The sequence below is a fragment of the Sminthopsis crassicaudata genome, chromosome 3, assembly GCF_048593235.1.
Source record: "Sminthopsis crassicaudata isolate SCR6 chromosome 3, ASM4859323v1, whole genome shotgun sequence".
Taxonomy (NCBI): domain Eukaryota; kingdom Metazoa; phylum Chordata; class Mammalia; order Dasyuromorphia; family Dasyuridae; genus Sminthopsis; species Sminthopsis crassicaudata.
Window position 1 is genome coordinate 480,685,294 of NC_133619.1, and position 9,891 is coordinate 480,695,184.

General features: G+C 33.9%; 1 long non-coding RNA gene across 1 annotated transcript; it reads right to left on the reverse strand.

Moving 5' to 3' along the window:
- Positions 1-2,926: 2,926 nt before the first annotated feature.
- On the reverse strand, positions 2,927-9,516 carry LOC141563056 (uncharacterized). The gene is made up of 4 exons (XR_012488317.1): positions 9,378-9,516; positions 8,646-8,710; positions 7,276-7,579; positions 2,927-6,274 (listed from the first exon to the last, which is right to left on the reverse strand). It is a non-coding gene; the product is annotated as an uncharacterized LOC141563056 (long non-coding RNA).
- Positions 9,517-9,891: the final 375 nt, after the last annotated feature.

A 9,891-nucleotide genomic window follows, 5' to 3' on the forward strand; every position in this document is an offset into this window, starting at 1 on the left:
TAGGTACTACATAAATGTCACTCCCTTTTCAGCTAGCAATATATAAAAATAGCAAGGACTTTTACTTTATCTCTATCTCTTTTCCTTTTTTTCATCCCTTTTCCTTTTTAAAAGAAATTTCTAAGGGAAAAGAAACATTTTTGGTTTTCCATTTATTGTTGTGAAAAGTTGTGGAAAAAAATCTCATCTTTTCTTTTTTCCTTTGTCTCTATCTTTGTTTCTCTTGTCTCTGTGTGTGTTTGGGAGAGAGACAGAGACAGAGAGATATTCTGGATGTCCTTATCTCAATTGAAGATGGAGAAAAATAAACAAAATCTAAACTCTTCTAGTGAGAATCTGACTTTCTCATCTTAATTTCATTTCATCCTTAGAATAATGAATATAAATAAACTAGGATTTGGTGGCCATCAAATTTTTGTTGTCCTTGTTTTAAGTAACAATTTAAAGAGCATAAAGATAAAAGTAAACAGTTTGGGAAACTGAAACCTCCAATACTGGATATTTGATCTAGGAGCCATGGAAGGGGATCAAGGAAAACAAAGATGAAGGGATTGAATGGCAGAGAGGAGTAGGAGGAAGGAAAGGGAATAGCTTTTCCCTGGATAAGGTAGTAGAGGGGAATAAAGGAGCTAATGGTGCTATTAGACAAGTTGATTCTCCTCCCAGCCTCAGTACTGCACCTGGTTTACACCTGGTCAGCTCCCAGTCCCAACATTCTCAATCCAATTGTTCTCTATTTTAGGCCATCCCTTTTCTCAACAAAAAAAGAGGAATGAAGTCCAAGGAATTCCCTCTCCTAACCTTCCATCATCTCTTCTGGCATCTCTCCTGTAACTATCCTGTTGGCTTTTTTTTCCCCTCAAAAGTCAATTCAAGGTCAAAAGCAAGACTAACAGAACCTCAAGGATCTGCATAGTCTGCTTGGCCTGTAGGCAATTACCTCAGTCACCACATTTTCATGGTAATGACTGCAGGTGAAGTCAAAACACATTACAATGATATTAACAGTAATATCTTCCCCTGAGCTCAATACATCCTCTCTTTTAGAGGATGGGGGATTGGGAAGATGTAATGGGGAGATGAGGAAGGTAGCGTAGAGAGAAGAAAAACAGGTAAATGATAAAGAAGGGAATGCCAGCCATGGTGATGTAGAGTAGATACTGAAGAAATCAGTGAGGCAGCAGAGGACATTTTGGCCCTACATGGAACCATCAGCTCTGCTGAATTATGTGAAGTACAAAGAAAAGAGTGATATTCCTTCATGTTCTGGTACCAGAGAAGGCAAATTATCCTGGAATTAATTTGAAAAGCTCAAACTCCTCTACTGGAAATGCTTTGGTATAAATGACAGTGACTACTAAAGTGGGCAAACCATAGGTGCTGATGAAATAAACTGAAAATATAAATACTTTTATTATGTACCATCATCACAAAATTAGAGAGTAATCTTATCATTTATGTCAGGACTTCATGCTGCTTTTTTTCGATGACAGTCTTAGACTTCAAATTATTGCAAGGCAATTATAAGGTGAAAGTTAATTAAAAAAAAAAAAACAACTTTATTCTTAAACCCCTGATTAGATGAAATAAAAATAAAAACACCAAAGTTATTTAAATTCGAAGAGGGATAAGGTGATGAGACTTTAAGGCATTGAAAATCTATTCTTAGGAACCAGGAGAACAAAGTATACAAAAACCATTATGTTATATAGATAAAAAAACCTCTGAAAGTCATGGGGGCTCTGATTGACACAATGACCAAATAAAATTCCAGAGGATATATGAATAAACATGCTGCTCCACTCCTGATACAGAACCATGTATTCAGAATGGAGAATGAGAATTTTTTAAAAATATGATGACCAATGGGGTAATTTATTTTGACTATTGACTATTTATTTGACTATTTTGACATGTTTGTTACAAGAACTTTTGTTTTTCTTTCTTTTTCATTTAGGAGATAGGGAAGAAGTGGTAGGGGAGAAGAAATCTTCATTTGAAAATGAAATAAAAATTTAATTTAATAAAAGAACCTATGATTAAAAATTTAAAAAGCACCACCAAATAATGAAACAGATGGAATATATTATGCTTATGTCTCAAGTGATTCTGAAGAGAAGACAGACATAGAAAAGAATTTCAAAAAGCTCTTTTTCAGTTCAGACCAAGTATATTAAGATAGAGTAATTCACAAAAGTTGATCCCTACTCTAGCCATTGTGAATGAATGCATGCTCTCAAAATATTTGACGTAAAGTCTAAAAACATTTCAGGATTTGTGCACAGAAGAATATGGTGCAGCCATATTCTTGGGTTAGAAAATTATATCAATATCTAATTGATAGGAAGATTAAATACCACAGTATTCAATTTTAAAAAGACAGCAAAGGAACATGTATAATGGAATATGGAAAATGGAAATTTATTTAAAAAAACTCTTTCTATCTTTTATCAGCAATGGAAAGTGAAAAACAAAATATTAATGGTCCTCAAACTTTTTAAATAGCCAGGTCACTGTCCCTCAGACTGTTGGAGGGCCAGACTATAGTAAAAACAAAAACTCACACTCTGTCTCCTCTCCTCAGCCCATTTGCCATATTGGCTCCCAGGTCGTAGTTTGAGAACCCCTGGAAGGAGCCAAGGAAGCCCAAATAACAAAAACTCAATATCAGCCAAAAATTATATTATAGATCAGAGTTTGGTAGGCTGGGATCTATGAATAATTTCTTAAATGGATGATAGTTGACATTTTGTTAACATTTAAAAATATTTTGATAACCTTATCGATATAATTGGTTTCCTTTATAATTTTAGATATTTCATTTTATATATTGTAAAAAATATTCTAATAATTTTATTTTATTATATGAATATATATTTTTAAATAGGATTACTAGATTGTTATATCCAGTAAAAATTGAGAAGGACATAAATTAGAGGAGAGGGAGAACCCCAAAAGCAAAATGTAGGCAATTTCTAGTTGTCTTATATGGTCAAAAGAAATTCAAAACAATACACTTTCAAGTTGTATTGATTTCAAAAGAGAAAGTTTACATATCACTAAATCAATGAATGGCAGCATGGTTATTATATCAAGAGAAGTAACTGAAATTGTAATTTCTCTACAAAACTGAAAGGCTTGATAGGTACAGATAAAGTTTTTCATTGTTAGCTCAAAATTTTACATATATATTATACATAGTGCTCAAAGCTGTCTATATTTTCTTTGCTTCCTTTAAGGTTTTCTTTTTTTCTCTGCTGTGCACTTCATACTTTGTTCTTTTTTCTTCTTTTCCTCCTCTCTCTCTCCCAAGAAGACTACATGGAGAAATGTGTGTGTATATATAAACACATATATACACAGACACATATACATATATACATATACACATACACATACATATACAAATATCTATTATCATACACCTACACAATATACATTCACATGCATCTAATGTAAGACCATATATCTGCTTTCATAAGTTCAACTCTGTCCATATTTTTTTAATTCCACCAGTTCCTGATTTCCTACATTACAGTAATATTCCAACCTCATATTGTTATTTTAAATTTTATTTTAAATAATCTAAAATAATATTGATTAATATGGGTAACATGGTATAGTTTCCCTATTTTTCTCTTTTGATAAGTCTGTTTTAGTTTTAACTTTGAGATCATGATTACTACTCCAACTTTTTTTACATAATAAATTTTATTCCTGATCTTTATTCTATGTTTGTGCAATCTGATATAGGTTAAACATGAGCAATTCTTCTAAACATATTCCCATATTCATCATGCTGCCCAAGAAAAATCAGATCAAAAGGGAAAAAACACACAAGAGATTAAAAAAAAGGCAAACCACCACCACCATCATCATCAAGAAAATATGAAAATACTATGCTTTGATCCACATTCAGTCTCAGATCTCTCGCTGGCTGGACATGGCTCTTTCCATCCTAAGTCTATTGGAATTGCTTTGAATCACCTCATTGTTCAAAAGAGTTAAGCCCATCACATTTGATCATCACATAATCTTTTTGCTGTATAAAGTGTTCTTTTGGTTCTTCTCATCTCATTTAGCATCAATTAATATAAATTTCTCCAAACCTTTCTGAAATCATCCTGCTGATTATTTCTTATAGAACAATAATATCCCATTATATTTTTATATCATAACTTAGCCATTTTTCAACTGCTGGGCATCCATTCACTTTCCAGTTTCTTGCCACTACAAAAAGGGCTACAAACATTTTTGCATGTGTAGATCCTTTTCCCTTTTTATGATCTCTTCAGGATACAGGCCCAATAGAGACACTGCTAGATCAAAGGATATGCACAGTTTGATAACCATTTGAGCATAGTTAATGGCTTTAATTTCTTCATCTGAAAATTGTCTGTTGATGTTCTTTGACCAATTTGTCAATTGGGAGATTGTTTGTATTCTTATAAATTTTAGAAGAAGGACTTTATCAGAAACACTTGCTGTAAACATTTTTTCCCCCAGCTTTCTGCTTTCTTTCTAATCTTGGCTGCATTGGTTTTGTTTGTACAAAAAAAATTAGTTTAATATAATCAAAATTCTAATCTTGTATTTCTTAACAGAAGACATTACATATTTATCAGCAAAATATGAGAACATCAGCAACCACTCCAGCTATATAGGAATATTACATGTTTATGCACTTTGTATAAACATTCATAGTTTGTATCAGTTTTTTAAATCTATAAATATAACAGTATAACTAAAAGTTCCAAAAGTATAAAGAGCTACTCACTCTTGATTTGGTGATTAGTGAACAAGATACTCCAAAATGCCATAACATTAAATACATTTATTTTATGGAGGTAAAACTGAACCAATAGATGAAATTAATATTTTCATGTTCTTCAGTCAAAACATACTGAGCATAAAGGTAACAAGAAGCAAGTTGAGGATATGTATATTCTTATACATGAGGTTTTAGGTATAAATTAAAAATAGCAAGTGATATATAAAAAAAAATAAAATTTCTGAAGTTTCAGGATTGGAATATAAAATTTAAGATATACCAAATTTTACCGAGTCTGTTAGTAGCAGATTTTATCAGAATTACCTAGTAACTTCTAAAAATGATTTGGAACAGAAAAAGTAAAACCCCCTTCATAGCTTTCTTGAGAATAGAGCATATTCCAAAATGTATAAGAGAAGATTTCCAAGGACCAGACCACATGGACATCTGAATCTCAAAATGTGCTAATTAAATAGATATTGGGAGTAAGTTACAAGGATTCAAGGAAATTTGTTGTTAGTTATATTGATGATTATTTGCTCTATCCTTTTTTTCATGGTACTTATGTTAAATTTTCCTTGGTATCTTGGTGACATGCAAACCTCCCTTCTCAAAATTAGTTCCTTGTAAGCTCTCTAAGTAGTTTACTCTGTAACCTAATTGAGGTAATTCTGCTTATAAATATATGAAAAATTTCATAGATTTGGTTTATAGATAAGATATAGAAAACTGTTCTTATTTTTTAATCATTTATCAATTAGGGAATGGATTTTATTTTTATAAATTTGACTCAATTCTCCATATGAGAAATGAGGCCTTTATCCGAGAAACTAGCTTCAATTTTATTTGCCATAATTACTCTTGCTAACTGTATAACCTCCCCTTCAGTCTCTCCTTTCACCCCATTCTTCTGACAACCCTTTCTTCAAATCTGCCCTTTCTTTTATTACCCACTCCCCACCTTATCACCTTCCTTTCCTATTCTCCTGTAGAGTAAGATATATTTCTATACACAAAAGAGTGTGTATGTTATGCCATCTTTGAGCCAATTTAAATGAGAGTAAGGTTCAGTCACTCCCTTTTATCTTCCCCCTCTTTCCCCTCCAATGAAAAAGCTTTTTCTTGACTCTTTTATGTTTGATAATTTATCCCCATTCAACTTTTCCCTTTCCCTTTCTCCCAGTACATCCCTCTCTCACCCCTTCTTTTTTTTTTTTAAATATTATCCCTTCACATTCAACTAACACCTGTGCCCTCTGTCTATATATAGTCCTTCTAACTGTCCTAATGATTACAAAATTCTTATGAGTTACAAGTATCATCTTCCTAAGGGGGAATGTAAACAGTCCAACCTCATTAAGTTCCATATAATTTCTCCTTCTTGTTTACCTTTTTTTTTTTTTTTTTGCTTTGCTCAGATCTTGTATGTAAAAGCCAAATTTTTCTATTCAGCTCTGGTCTTTTCATCAAGAATGTTTGAAAATCCTTTAGTTCTTAAAGTCCCTAGGATATTAAAATATGAAAAGAACATTTTTAAGATTACAAAGAAAACTTGTTTTAGGATTCATTTTTAAAAACAAGAAAAAGAAATAATAATAACATTAATAGCAACAATTATGTGATCGCTTTACGGTTTGCAAAATGTTTTACATACATTACTTCATATCATGGTAGCACTTGTACTCAGAAAACGTTGAGATCTTACCCAAAAAGACAGCAAGAAAAGCAAAAGAAAACTTGTAAAATAGCATTGGAGAATACTGCGTGAGAGAGCATAATAGAGATAAGAACAACAAGGTGGCTATGTATGTTTACTTCATGGACAATGTTCTTATGAGTTTGAAGATTCCAATAAAAAGTTCCCTCCATAAATCAAATTAATTCTGAGGAGGGGAAAACTAGGCTTCCCAAAAAAGTAAAAGATTCCACAGTATCCCTGACCCTTTGTTTATTTCTGTCTTGTCTTGTCTTCTTTTAACCTTTTCTCTTTATTCCTTAAGTGCTGTTCCTACTTGAATCCTATGATCTTATTTCTTTGTGTCTGAAGTATCTAACTGAGGATCTTGCATACATATGAGCATTCAACAAATGTTTAAATGATGAAGTTGTAATTGTATAGTCCAAACTACTAGTGTTCTGTTTTTCAGTTTTGTAGACCCCCATTTCAGGATAGTACTTTTGAAAAAGATGAATATTAGGATGGTAGTGAGAAATAAGGTCATATTTTTGAGGTGGAAATAATCACAAGGAGATGAATCAAGGAGTTTTGGAGAGCATTCTTCAGATTCTGTACTCTCTTAGCCAGCCCAAGAGCTCTCTAGATTCCTAGTGATGCAATTTTGATAACTCATCTATCCTATGTTGTATTTTCTTAACTCTCCAACCTGTAGCTCCTGGTTCCATTTTACAAGAAGCCTCCACTGTGACTGAATGCATTTGCACTTATTTTTTGATAGTAACATGGTGGGGGTGGGGGTGGGGTATTTAATTCACTTAGGACTCACCAGGTAGAAGCTCTACATGCCTTCTCTTCCAGCACTAGGACTTTATTCAGAGTAGTATCCAAGAGACCCTTCATATTTATTTTTTTCATGGAGCCAGGGTGAATACTAATATTTTCAGTCGCTGAGACTAAATTTAAATAACAAACTTGTCATAGTCACTGTTTTAGAAAATAGATTCCTGGGCTTGTGATGTATGTACAGTGCTGGGTTATGAGTAGGACAGAACAAGGCCACACGCATATCATCTGAACAAGCTCCTCTGTCTTCAGCATTATACAAAAGTAGAAAATGGCTTCTTTTTCTCCTGGAATAATAGAGGGTTTTTAGCAAGGGCACAGTGGAGAAAAGGACTGGGCATGTGCTCATAACTATGTAACCTTTGACATATCCCTTTACTTCTCTAAGAGCAAGCTTCCTCACCTACAAAATATGAATAAGGTATCTGGTATTTCCCTCACGGGCCTGTTCACAGAACTTGGAATGTCAGAATTAGTAAACATTCAGATGTACCTAGCTAAACCCATATCTAGAGTAGAGTACATTCTACCATATTCTTCACACATTGTCATACTGATCTAGCTTCTAGGGGAGCCAGCAATGATTTTTAGCTCCCCTGACCTTTGGGGGGGCTTCCATTCTAACAATAAGTCAGTAATCCTAAATCTTCAGACTTTGGAGTCTGCCTCAGGAGATTCCCACACCCAATCTAAGTTGTTTTGAATAGATCATTCCTCAGTCAGATAGCTTTTGGTCTCAGAATAGTCCTATGGACCAAACTCCTCAGACAATAGAGATACTCTGTTGGTCAGTAAGAATCAAATTCCAGAGACCATTCCCTGACCTACCTCTGGGCCATAGAATTAACATGTCAGTGATAGAAAGCTGCATAAAGGTGTCCTCTCTCTCTTAGCATTTTGCTAAATTCTTTTGGAACTTAGCCCACTTCAAGTGCCATTATAATTACAATAAACTTTGTCCCTAGACTAAGAAATGGGTTCAAGCCTGTAAATTTTTATTTTTTATTGATTTATTTAATCTTTGCAATTGGGGTTAAGTGACTTGCCCAGGGTCACACAGCTAGGAAGTTTTAAGTATCTGAGACCAGATTTGAATCCAGGTCTTCCTGACTGCACTACCTTGCTACCCCAAGCCTGCAAATACTTTTAGGACACCTCATGACACCAGTTTGCAACCCCAAACTTTTGGGGTCACCTTCTAAATCTCAACAATACAATTCAATCACAAGTCTTGAAGTGAGAAGAAGAAATTAATCTATTACCTCCCAAGGCAGCTCTATTGCTAACTGGTCTTAAATGTTTAGAAAGTTGTATCCCTTCTTCCATCCACCTTCTGAACCCATACTATCTCACCTCTTGTAACAAGCTCAAGTCTACTCCCATGTCAACCCATTGGTCCTTGTTTTGTCCACTGAGGCCTAGAAGAACAATAACAAAATATTACAACTAGAAAAAGTCCCAGAGACTATCTAGTCTAATCTTTATCTAAACAGAATACCTCTAGAAATATTATTGATAAATGTGTCTCTGCTTAAAAACCTTCAGTGATGGTGAAATCACTGTCTTCAGGTGGCCAATGCCATTGCTGAAGAGCTCCAGTTGTGAGGATGCTTATCCTTACACAAAACCTAAATCAATATATTAAACCAAAATCAACTTTCAACCCTTGGTCCTTGTTCTGCCTTTCCCAGTCAAGCAGAACAACAATAAACCCTTTTCTAGGATAGTCACCTGAAGACAAGAAAGGGAGTAAATGAATGGTGGGTTCTTTTCATTGACAAAAACTGATGCTGATCTGAAGGTCAGCATTAAGGTAAGTTGTAAATATTCAGAGAAACAATGTAAAGCCATTATAAATTGTACAGGTCCATACACACATAATCTATTTTTCTTTTTACTGGACCTGTGATTTCATTGCTATAGAGAACTCTCAATGAGAAATTTATCATTATTAATATTTTTGTAGTATGAGTGACTTGATATATATATAGGAGAACCATTCCTGGCCAACTCTCAGGCTATCCTGATACACTATTCTTGACCCTATCTTAAATATTGCCATAATTCAAGGTGTTCTACTATTACCTCTCCTGCTGTGACTGTGGGGATGGGCTGTTGTACAACACAATCCATACTCCATTTCATGTAGCGTGTCATTTTAGTAGTCACCACCTTCATGCATCCAGTTAAAGTACTCTAAGATCTCTAGATAAAGGAGTTTCCTAAAAAAAAAAAATTAGATAGTTAGCCATGAGAGAGAAGGCAAAAAGTAATTTAATATATTTGATAATGCTAGAAAGGCTATTACAGAAGTGATAAAAACCACCTGGTTCCACTAAGGACTGTAACAAGATAAAATTGGCCCTCTAGTGAGAAGGATTTAGATTAGTCCCAAAGAAGATTTTCCTGATGAAATCTGATTCAATTTGTTTTTGTTGCCAGGCTGGTCAATAAATATTATAATAGCTCATAGCAATGTTCACTGACTCACTGAAGAAGTGGCTCATACTGATAGTTCAGCATTTGAGGCATAGTATATGTCTGGTATATTTAACAAAGGCATATGTGAAGTAACACATAACACATGGGGCTATATATC